Consider the following 9,176-nt stretch of genomic DNA (forward strand, 5'->3'; position numbering starts at 1 on the left):
GGTTACTGTGTGTTTTCCACACCCCTTTGGCAGGGGTACAAAAGGCTTTGCAAGCCGCATGGCTTTGGCTTCTCTCCATGGATTTTGCTCCTGAATAAACTCCTTCTCCCCACGGGAAGTCCCTCCACCTTTTTCCTACTTCCTTCGCATGCCCTCACCACCGGTGGCCAAGGCGAACCCAAGCAGGTGCTTCGCCGGCCCTCCTGCACCATGGTCGGTCTCCATCCATCCTCGCTCGAGGCAAGCAGAAGATGGCTTGGTGCCCAGGACATCGTGCTAGCCGGCACGGCACCGTAGCAGCAGCAGAGATGGAGCCATTTTACAAATAGCCTTTCTCCGTAGTCCAGAAAGGAAGGACATGAATGTCAGTGAGCTAATTGCCCAGTAAGGTAACTAAAGGCAACAGCTCCAAGTCCAGACACTAGGTAACTTGAACCAATGCAATTACAACTGCCTAGCACACAGCACATCAAGACACATCTAAATGGCAGACAGATGTTTGCCGTAAAGTTTCCTGCTCATGCCATGAGACCTGCTGGAGCTCACAGTAACTTTATCACTGCTTGGGTAGGTTTCCCTTGCAGGACTTGGCTGTGTGAGAGGTCACCCTCTTTGTAATTATGGCTGCTACTTTTCTTTCTACCATGAGGGTAGTATGAGGATAAAGCCTTGCTAGGCAAAGGATGTGTGCTGCAGAAATAGTGGCTCACCCCTGCACATTCAGAAGAGTCCATGAGAAATTAAGTCCTTTCTTTTACTCCATTTATCCATGCATCTTCCATCTGGATTTCCCAATAAAGGATTATAGAAATCCTTGATTAACATGGCTATTTGGTTTGTACTTCCTATCCAGCCAGCAAATGTGTGCAAAATACGAAATCAGACATACCACAGGCTACCTCTTCTTCCAGAGGGGATGTAGAAAGGGAACCCAGGTAATTTACAAGTTTGTTGAATCATCAGTGATAATTACTAGTTATTGTTATTTTTGTATTTCATTAGGAATAACACCTATGAGGGAGCAGGAACGTAGGAAACACATTTATAACACAGTAGATTCATCATTTCCACTGTTCGTGGAACAGCTTGCAAACCTTTTTCACTCAGGGGTAACCAATTCACTTTCAAAGAGCTTAAATGGTTAATGATTGTCCACCTAGTGATTCAGAATTTTATTGATCTGTCTGTACCATTTAAACATGAGCTATCCTTCAACTAAATGCCCGGTTAAAGCTCTCATATTCACTGAATTTTTTTTAATAGGAGCTGAATTGGAAGTTTTCAAGCTTCTTCCTGTGACCAAAGATCCACGAGTACTTATCTTTTTCTCTTTTTCCTGGTTTTTTTTTTTTTAGATCACAAAGTTTTCAGCGCTCTTAGAAGAAAAACAGAACTATTTTGATGAAAATATGAGATAATACCAGTTATTTTGCTAGTCAAGGACTCACACTGTAAAGCTATTACATTGAACAAGTTCAAAACACTTATAAGAATGGAAGTAGGCTTTAACTTTATTAGCCCATGCAGTCTGCAAGAAGAAAATTATTCTGATGTTTCAAAGAGACTGGGTGTGGGAAGTCAAAACAAATTTTCTCACAAATTTTAGTTTGATTTTTCTTTCCTGAATGAAATAATGGAAACTACAGCTTTTATAATTCTGGAGGAAGTTTTCTGGAAACAGGTTTTCTGCAATTAAGTTGGATGAAACAGTCCTTAGTAGAAAAGTGCAAAACAGAAAAGGGATTTAAGCTTCCAAAATGTAGAGAACAGAATTCATGAAGATTTTACTGAATTGCACAGCCTAACCCCGTCAGCATCAGATTTAACCAACTTTACTACTATTTATTTTTTCAGTTATCATAGCAAAGGACAGCAAATGCTCTAGATATTTTAGAGGGCAGGCACAACTAGGCAGTTATTAACCAATATTATTGTGTCTAAAAATGAGCTGAGAATCAACCCGCTTTAGAAAATTCCATGTTGGAGCTGCTAGTGTGTAGCGTGTAGACTTTGGTATCAAGCATAATAACCAATCTGTAAAAGAAGAAACCATGAGTATGTATATTTTTAGAGCTAGAGGAATGTTTTGAATTCAACCTGACTAGACTATATCAGAAATACTCTCAGAGAGGATGTTCTCCAAGTTATTTGTAAACCCATGTGCTAATGATTTATTTTAGCCAAGCAGGTGAGATGCTATAATTCAGGGCATAACAAATGAAGTATTTAGTGTGCCTTGCACATACTAATCAAAGTAAAGAAAGGCAAAGGGAACAGTCAGAGCTTTCACAGTTTGAGATGAGAATACATTTTATGTGAACAGTAAATATGTTGAAAGGGAAATTCTGGATGCTCAATTCTGGTTCTTTGTATTAAACAATAAAAATATTTTAAATGTGGGCTTGTCTTTTAGACCGTAGATCAAAACCCAGTGCAGTGCAAGAGTACCCAGTGAATGCAGTTATCAGAGAATCCATCTCTTCTCACTGGTTGAATTTTAAAGAATTTTGCAAACCAAATGTACCTTCCAGGTAACATTTTCCCTTCTCTGCTCACACTTCAGAGATGCAAGTCTAAGAACCTAAAGTTAGGGTAGGAGTTCAAAGTACTGTTTTGATGGGCTAGAAACTACTTTTGCAGAATTTTCTGGCATGCAGTAAGGAAGAAAACTATTCATCACTAGTATAGGAGGAATGTAAAATGTTATGATGAAGACCAGCGAAGTACTCAGTGCATGCTGTATATTAAGACCAAATTTTATGCAAGAAACATTGTTTTGACAGTGGACAATAAAGTTTATGAAACCATTAATGTGAATTAATGCTGAAACTTATGTATATAAGACAAAACATTCTTAGTACAGGCTCAGAAATGACCTTCCTCAACAGCCCAGTTTCTTGTACAACAGAAGTTTGAGGGAAGCAGCCATTTTGTACTGGGGACTAGCTGCAATCGTGAACAGGTCAAACTAAACATAAAATCTATTTGCAGAAACTTACGGAACTTGACCAAGAATCTTATAATTTAGTACTGTTTGGTTTAGAAGAGAAAGTGTATTTCCTAACTCAAGAAATATGGAAGCTGAAGAGAACATAATTCAATTTTATTCCCAGAATGTGGTTACCCACCTTTCTCTGAGAAGTCACTGTCAAATTTATAAGTCTCCAAGAAACTCCAAATTTACTGCACCTTTAACTTCTGAATAAGATAATGGGCTGATGGGAACTGGAAGAGTAGATGGCCCATGATCTGTGTCAAGTGACAGGGCACTCAGCTTTCACTGTATCAAACAACACGGTTTGCCCCAAAATCATGCTTTGGGATGTGGTGGGGAAATCAGTAGCAGGTAGCTGATCTATGCCATAGTATTTCTTGTGGAGAGGGAAGCTGTAGGGTCCCATAGACCCCAAGGACAGGGTGACATGAGATGGGGGTGGCAGAGGAGCTAATGGAATCCTGAAGGACCTTACCCTTCCTCATCCTCACCCCAGATACAACAGCATCAGAAATAGTGGTTATAAATTTCTGAGAGAGACGCCAGTGTAGCAAGTGTATTCATATGTTCACAGAAGAGGGAACACTGGGGAAGGAACTTTAGTACTATTCTCTGTGTGTGTGTGTGTGTGTATATACACATATATATATGTATTTGTTGATGTCCAAGGTTTGCAATGCATGAACTATTTACTTAACAAAGTCACTGCCAAGGAATATTTTTATCGTCTATTGAATTTGGCAAATCTGGATTCTGCATTCATCTGTTACTATTTGCCTTTTGTTTTCTTCATCTGTTACAGAATTAGTGATTCAAGTCTGTTCTGAAGGTGTCATTTATCATTTTGAGCATCTTCATGTGCTTCAGTCCTGTGTGATCACTGTTTTCTAGTGAGGCTTATGCGTTCATCCACTGAGGTCAAAGAAGTTCCAGTCATATTCACATCCCAGTGTTTATGTAACATTCAAATATTTCTATTTAGGCCTTAAGGCAAGGCAATGGACACCTGCTGTTTGATACAGAGTTCCAGTGTTTACCCAGGAAATGAAAATGAAATGCAGAGTTTTATGGGAGGGATATTTTATGGGAGTTATATATTTTGTTTGTCTCTACAAGGCGGTCAGATGGATTAATCCACCTGCTGTTGTTTGGTGAAAATGGGAAGATCAGTTCTTCCAGCTCCTTTGTTATTATTGCACTTTTATGAATGTGTTGTCATTTTAAGTAGTTTATTCTTTTTACCTACAGACAAATATATCACACTCTTACGTGTGAATGATTTGTTTGGTTTAGGATAAGAACATATGCACAATGATTTTCCTATTGACTACAATAAATTGTGTGAAGAAGTGTTGCCATTTAGGAGCATTTCAACCTTGATTGATATCTGTCTCTTTTAAAAAAATCTATTTATTCACCTTTCTTGTGAATAAATCCTAGAATAGTTTCTTTTCAAAATTTATATTTACATTTTTTATATTTTGCAAAAAAAGGCAAAAATTTCTACTCCTTCAGGCAAATCTTAGATGGTGGGAAATGCTGCAAGTGTTCTCTCTATGAGGTTTTCTCTACTCAAACACCTAATTCTATAAAACCTAATAAAGACCAAAATTTTCCATAAAAATTCAAAAATATTGTCTAACAAGGCTTTCCTAGATCATACTGAAAGTCCTTGAATTCCCATCTTCCTTGTCCAATTGAATATAGGAATAAAGCACAATATTTCCATTAATTTTTTAAAAGGGAAGTATGAGTTATTTTTATATTTTACTGCCTACCAGTTTAGCTGTCATTGATTCTTTGCTGTGGCTGATTTGCTGTCATGTTCTATTTGTAGTCATCTGCAGCCATAAAAAGCTGCCAAACACTGCTAAAAAGACAGTACAAAAAGGCTTTGCACACATTTTGTCCTATTGTTACAAAGAGCTTTCCCTTTAAGAATATGCTGTAGGTGAGATTTTTTAAGACTTATAATTGAATAATAATTAGAAATTGATTGTGCCACGAATAATTTCTGTCATTTGTCAAATTAATCATCAATAACTTTCCATATTGGTTTGTCACATTTCAATGACTGAGCAGTTTTGAGCCAGAAAGTCATTCTAAAACAATCTTCTTTTTCTTTTTGCCCAAGTGCAAGGAACTGGATCAGGAATGGAATTCCACAGCCAGACCAGACATGGCACTGAGCTGATCTCCTTCCTTCTGGGGGCCATCCCTGCAAAACTGAGCTGTGTGCACCCAGTCACAGAGTGTAAGAGAGGGGAACAGACCTACACCTTCTTTTTTCCTTCCTCCTCCAAATACCATGGCACACTATTTGTATGTGGACCAGAACACAGGCAGACAGAGGAGTCTGACATAGACTAAGCCTTCTCCACAGATCAGTACTATAGTTATTTAACCCAGTCTTTTGTAAAGAAGAGAGTGATGTTCTCCATTCTGCACCTAGTACAGATTTGATGTGATAGACCTATGATGAAAATGGTGAGGAGAAAAATAGGATGGGGGGGGAGGTTGCTTCAATTCTTGCTATCTGGTGATGTCTCATTGAAGGCATGAGATAAGAAACAAGAGGGATCATTGTCAGGTTTATCCCATAGAGTCAGAAGGATGTTTACTTCCACTTATCTGGTGGCTACCTATGAGATATTTCTCAATATCTGTCTGGAAGCAAACACACCTTTTTATGAGGTCTTTGTCACCTCACTCTGGGTTTATACTCAGTCTCCATGGAGCCTGAGAAGCAAACGGATGTGAGCAGTCTCGACCAACAAGTGAGTGAAACAAAGATGCCAAATCAGGAAGACAGCATTCCTCCCTGCACACTCTGAGCAGCCAAGGAGAGGGAAGGGAAGGGAAGGGAAGGGAAGGGAAGGGAAGGGAAGGGAAGGGAAGGGAAGGGAAGGGAAGGGTAACATTTTCATTTTAGGAGCTTTCTTCAGTACAATTTCTGTGTAACTTAGTAAAAAATTGAGAAACTATAGGAGAAAGGATAGACACCTACTATCCTGATCCTCAAGTCAGTTTTGGTTGTTTATCCACTGATAATCTAATAGAAAGGAGTTAGCTATGTCCAGCTGTGTTCCACTAATAGCTCTAAGGGCTCCACAGGCTCTTTGGATGAAAGATACTAAATAGCATTTCTGTTCTGTTGTCAATTTTCTGTCAGTGTGCTAACCACCCAGCATCTCCCTCCTTCTGTCAGCATGCGAGACACTGCTCTAATCAGCAGCACATGGGCATTGTCATTGTGTCAAACGAAAGTAATCACTGGTTTGACAAAATCTCATTTTTCATTTTCTTCTCCAAGGGGCTTGGGCAGTGTTTGAGTGCCTGTACTCCTCATCTTGAATCCCAAACTGCTTTAGATGACAGACAGACACTCATTTCCTAGCAACAGCAATTTGAGTGTTTGAAGGTGAATCAAAACAGGAACTGAAAATTTCAAACAGGTAGTAAGATTTAACGGCTTAGTGAATTTTAGATACCTACAGGATTAAGCAAAACTGGAAATTGACTGACTTTTGGGAACCTAAGTCGCAGCATAGGTGGGGTTTTACAGACTGAATCCTGTTCAACATTTTTATCATCTGATACCTTAAATGAAGCGATTCAATCACCTGCGTCATCAGGCAGATTTCTTTGTTCTTCCACCTTCTGTGTCTCCTTAAAGAGAGTTTTCACTGGCTTTTGAGCTTACAAACACATTTAAGAATGCCTAAATAGATTTTCTGCAACTGCATTTACAGATCACAGTTTGACAGTCTGGGCCTTCAACATTCAGAATGTAGCCAGTATAATTTTGTTTCTTTTCCCATGATCATGAACCCGTGATTATTTCGAAGTCCCCACCCAACTCCAAATGGAGTCACTGGGAAGTGTTACCTCTGAACTTGATAACGGCATTCACCTTATTTGACACGGTTTGGTGCTATTGCAATAGCTGATAACACACAAGAGCAGGAGGGGGGAACGAGGGGGAGAAAGACATCCCAGGGAAGGAGCAGCAAGTGCTTGCACAAACCTTTCTTTCAGTTCAAGTATGTAAAGTGAGATAAATGGCCAAACTGCAGACATACTGTATGCAGCAGGAGCCAAAGGCTGCTCCCCAGATTGGCAGCTCCAGAAACCATCAGCACCGGATCCTCTCAGCAATTACCAGCTTGGAAATCTCCTTCCATTGATAGTGATGGACATAAACCAGCTGAGTCTCAATAGTGAGAGAACAGAGGGAGGAAGAGCCAGACAGCAGGACACAAACAGCACCAAACACTGGGACCAGCTGCAGCCTGCAGGTCACACTTCCATGTCAACAAAAAAATGTTATTTAATATTTTCCAAATACTGAAGCAATTCATCACAAGGTATAAGTGGATCTATAACGTCTGAGATTGCCTGTTGAAGATTAACTGGATGTATCACATTTCCAGTGCAGCAACTTAAATGGGAAACAAAATAGCCTGAACCTCATAGGCAAGGCACTTATTCATTCTCTGCAGTAGCAGGGTTCCCATGCTGGTCAGCCTCAGCCATGTCATTAAGGAAATCTTCATGCCAGAGCATTTGTATGCATGAAGGATGGTGCTAAAGCAGGACAGTGCCAGCCTGTCGGAATTCAGCTGATGTGAGAGTCTGATCAAATGTACGCAGCTGCCTTCATCTAATCTAGAGCCTGTACAGCACAAAATTACTGTGAATCACCAACTGAGACCGGAAGATTATTGTTTAAACATAGAGACAAACTGGCAGTGAATGGTTTGCTACTGGAGGGTGCCTCTAAAAATACCTACTTTCCCCCGCAGACAGTCTTCAAATGGACACCAGGCTTCGTGCCTGTCAGAGGTGGCACTTCCAGAGAGCCAGAGCTGCAGCAAGCTGCCTGCACTCACACGCTGCACTTGCTTCACACAGCTTCAGGATTTTATAACAGAACAAAGACCTTTAAAATACACAGCACAGAGGGAAGTCCCACATGAACTTTATAGAGAGGTGAAATTGTGCCACATATCCCCAAGTGTAGATGAAAACAAAAGAGTTTGGAAGTGGCTTTTAATTTCTGGCTTATTACTTTTTAGCGCATCTAACTCAATCTATATCTGTGTTAATTGTATCTAAAAAACCCTAATAAATAATAATTCAGTGCAGAGCCACCCAGCAATGGTAATGACTGACATTTCTGTTCCCTGACTTCTGACTGATTGCATCCCAGTTGGACTCCAGCACTGGTGACATTGCCTCAAGTCAAGAGCAATGCTTAGGTAGTGACTGTGGAGCAAGACAGTTCTGACAGGAACTGCAATGCTGTCCCCTGTATTGTCCCTTCAGAATAGTCACTTACTGGGAACACTGATTAAATGCAGCACTTGTATGCCACAGTACCAGCTCTTCTACCAGACCTCAGGAGTGGGTTCATGTGCCCTACTTCAGGTGTCTAAATCTTAGATGGGCAAGTCTGAATACAGCAAACAGAGGAAAAATAAATCCCTCAGCATTTAAGCAAAACCTCTCATCTGACCCCAAAGCATTTATTTTTTCCCCCCACAATGTTCCTTCAATAAATTTTTAAATAATGTATTTCTACTGAGAATAAAGTTCAGTGCTGACAGTTTGAAACTCTGGTACAGCTTTTTACTCTATACACATGCAGTCAGCTGGAAAAGCACTGCCAGAGTCATTTACTTAGAATGAAGAGGGAGGAGGACATGCCTGTTCTGGTTTTCTTTTTCAATTTTTTTTTTTTATTTTTAAGAGCTCTCTAATTTTCCTGAGAGCAGTACCAAGGCTTGTCAATACACATCTATCTGAAACTGAAACCCTAACAAGCAAGAACCAATGGATATGCAGCCAGCAAAATTTCAAGTTCCCTTCTGATAAAATTCCATCTTTCAACAGCTTTTTCAAGAGTTAGCTTTGCACTGGAGTGAAGGAGAGGTGGCAAGGAACATTCCCTGATGTGTTGTCAAATAAAACAACTTCACTGGCAATATGGCTTGTTTGAATTCAGTTTCATGTAAATTTGAAATAAGCATGCCCCTTTTTTTCTTAGAAACAGTCAGCATTGTCCTGCATTTTTGTACTACCCATCATAGTTAATAACACTCTCTCAGGGTGCCCAGCTGTATTTAGCAGAAACCAGTTCAGACCCAGCACAGACAAATTCTGCCCTAGAAGTCAGATG

This window comes from Corvus kubaryi, unplaced genomic scaffold (assembly GCF_017639235.1).
Source record: "Corvus kubaryi isolate FWS band 111438036 unplaced genomic scaffold, C.kubaryi_AGA036_p1.0 37328, whole genome shotgun sequence".
Taxonomy (NCBI): domain Eukaryota; kingdom Metazoa; phylum Chordata; class Aves; order Passeriformes; family Corvidae; genus Corvus; species Corvus kubaryi.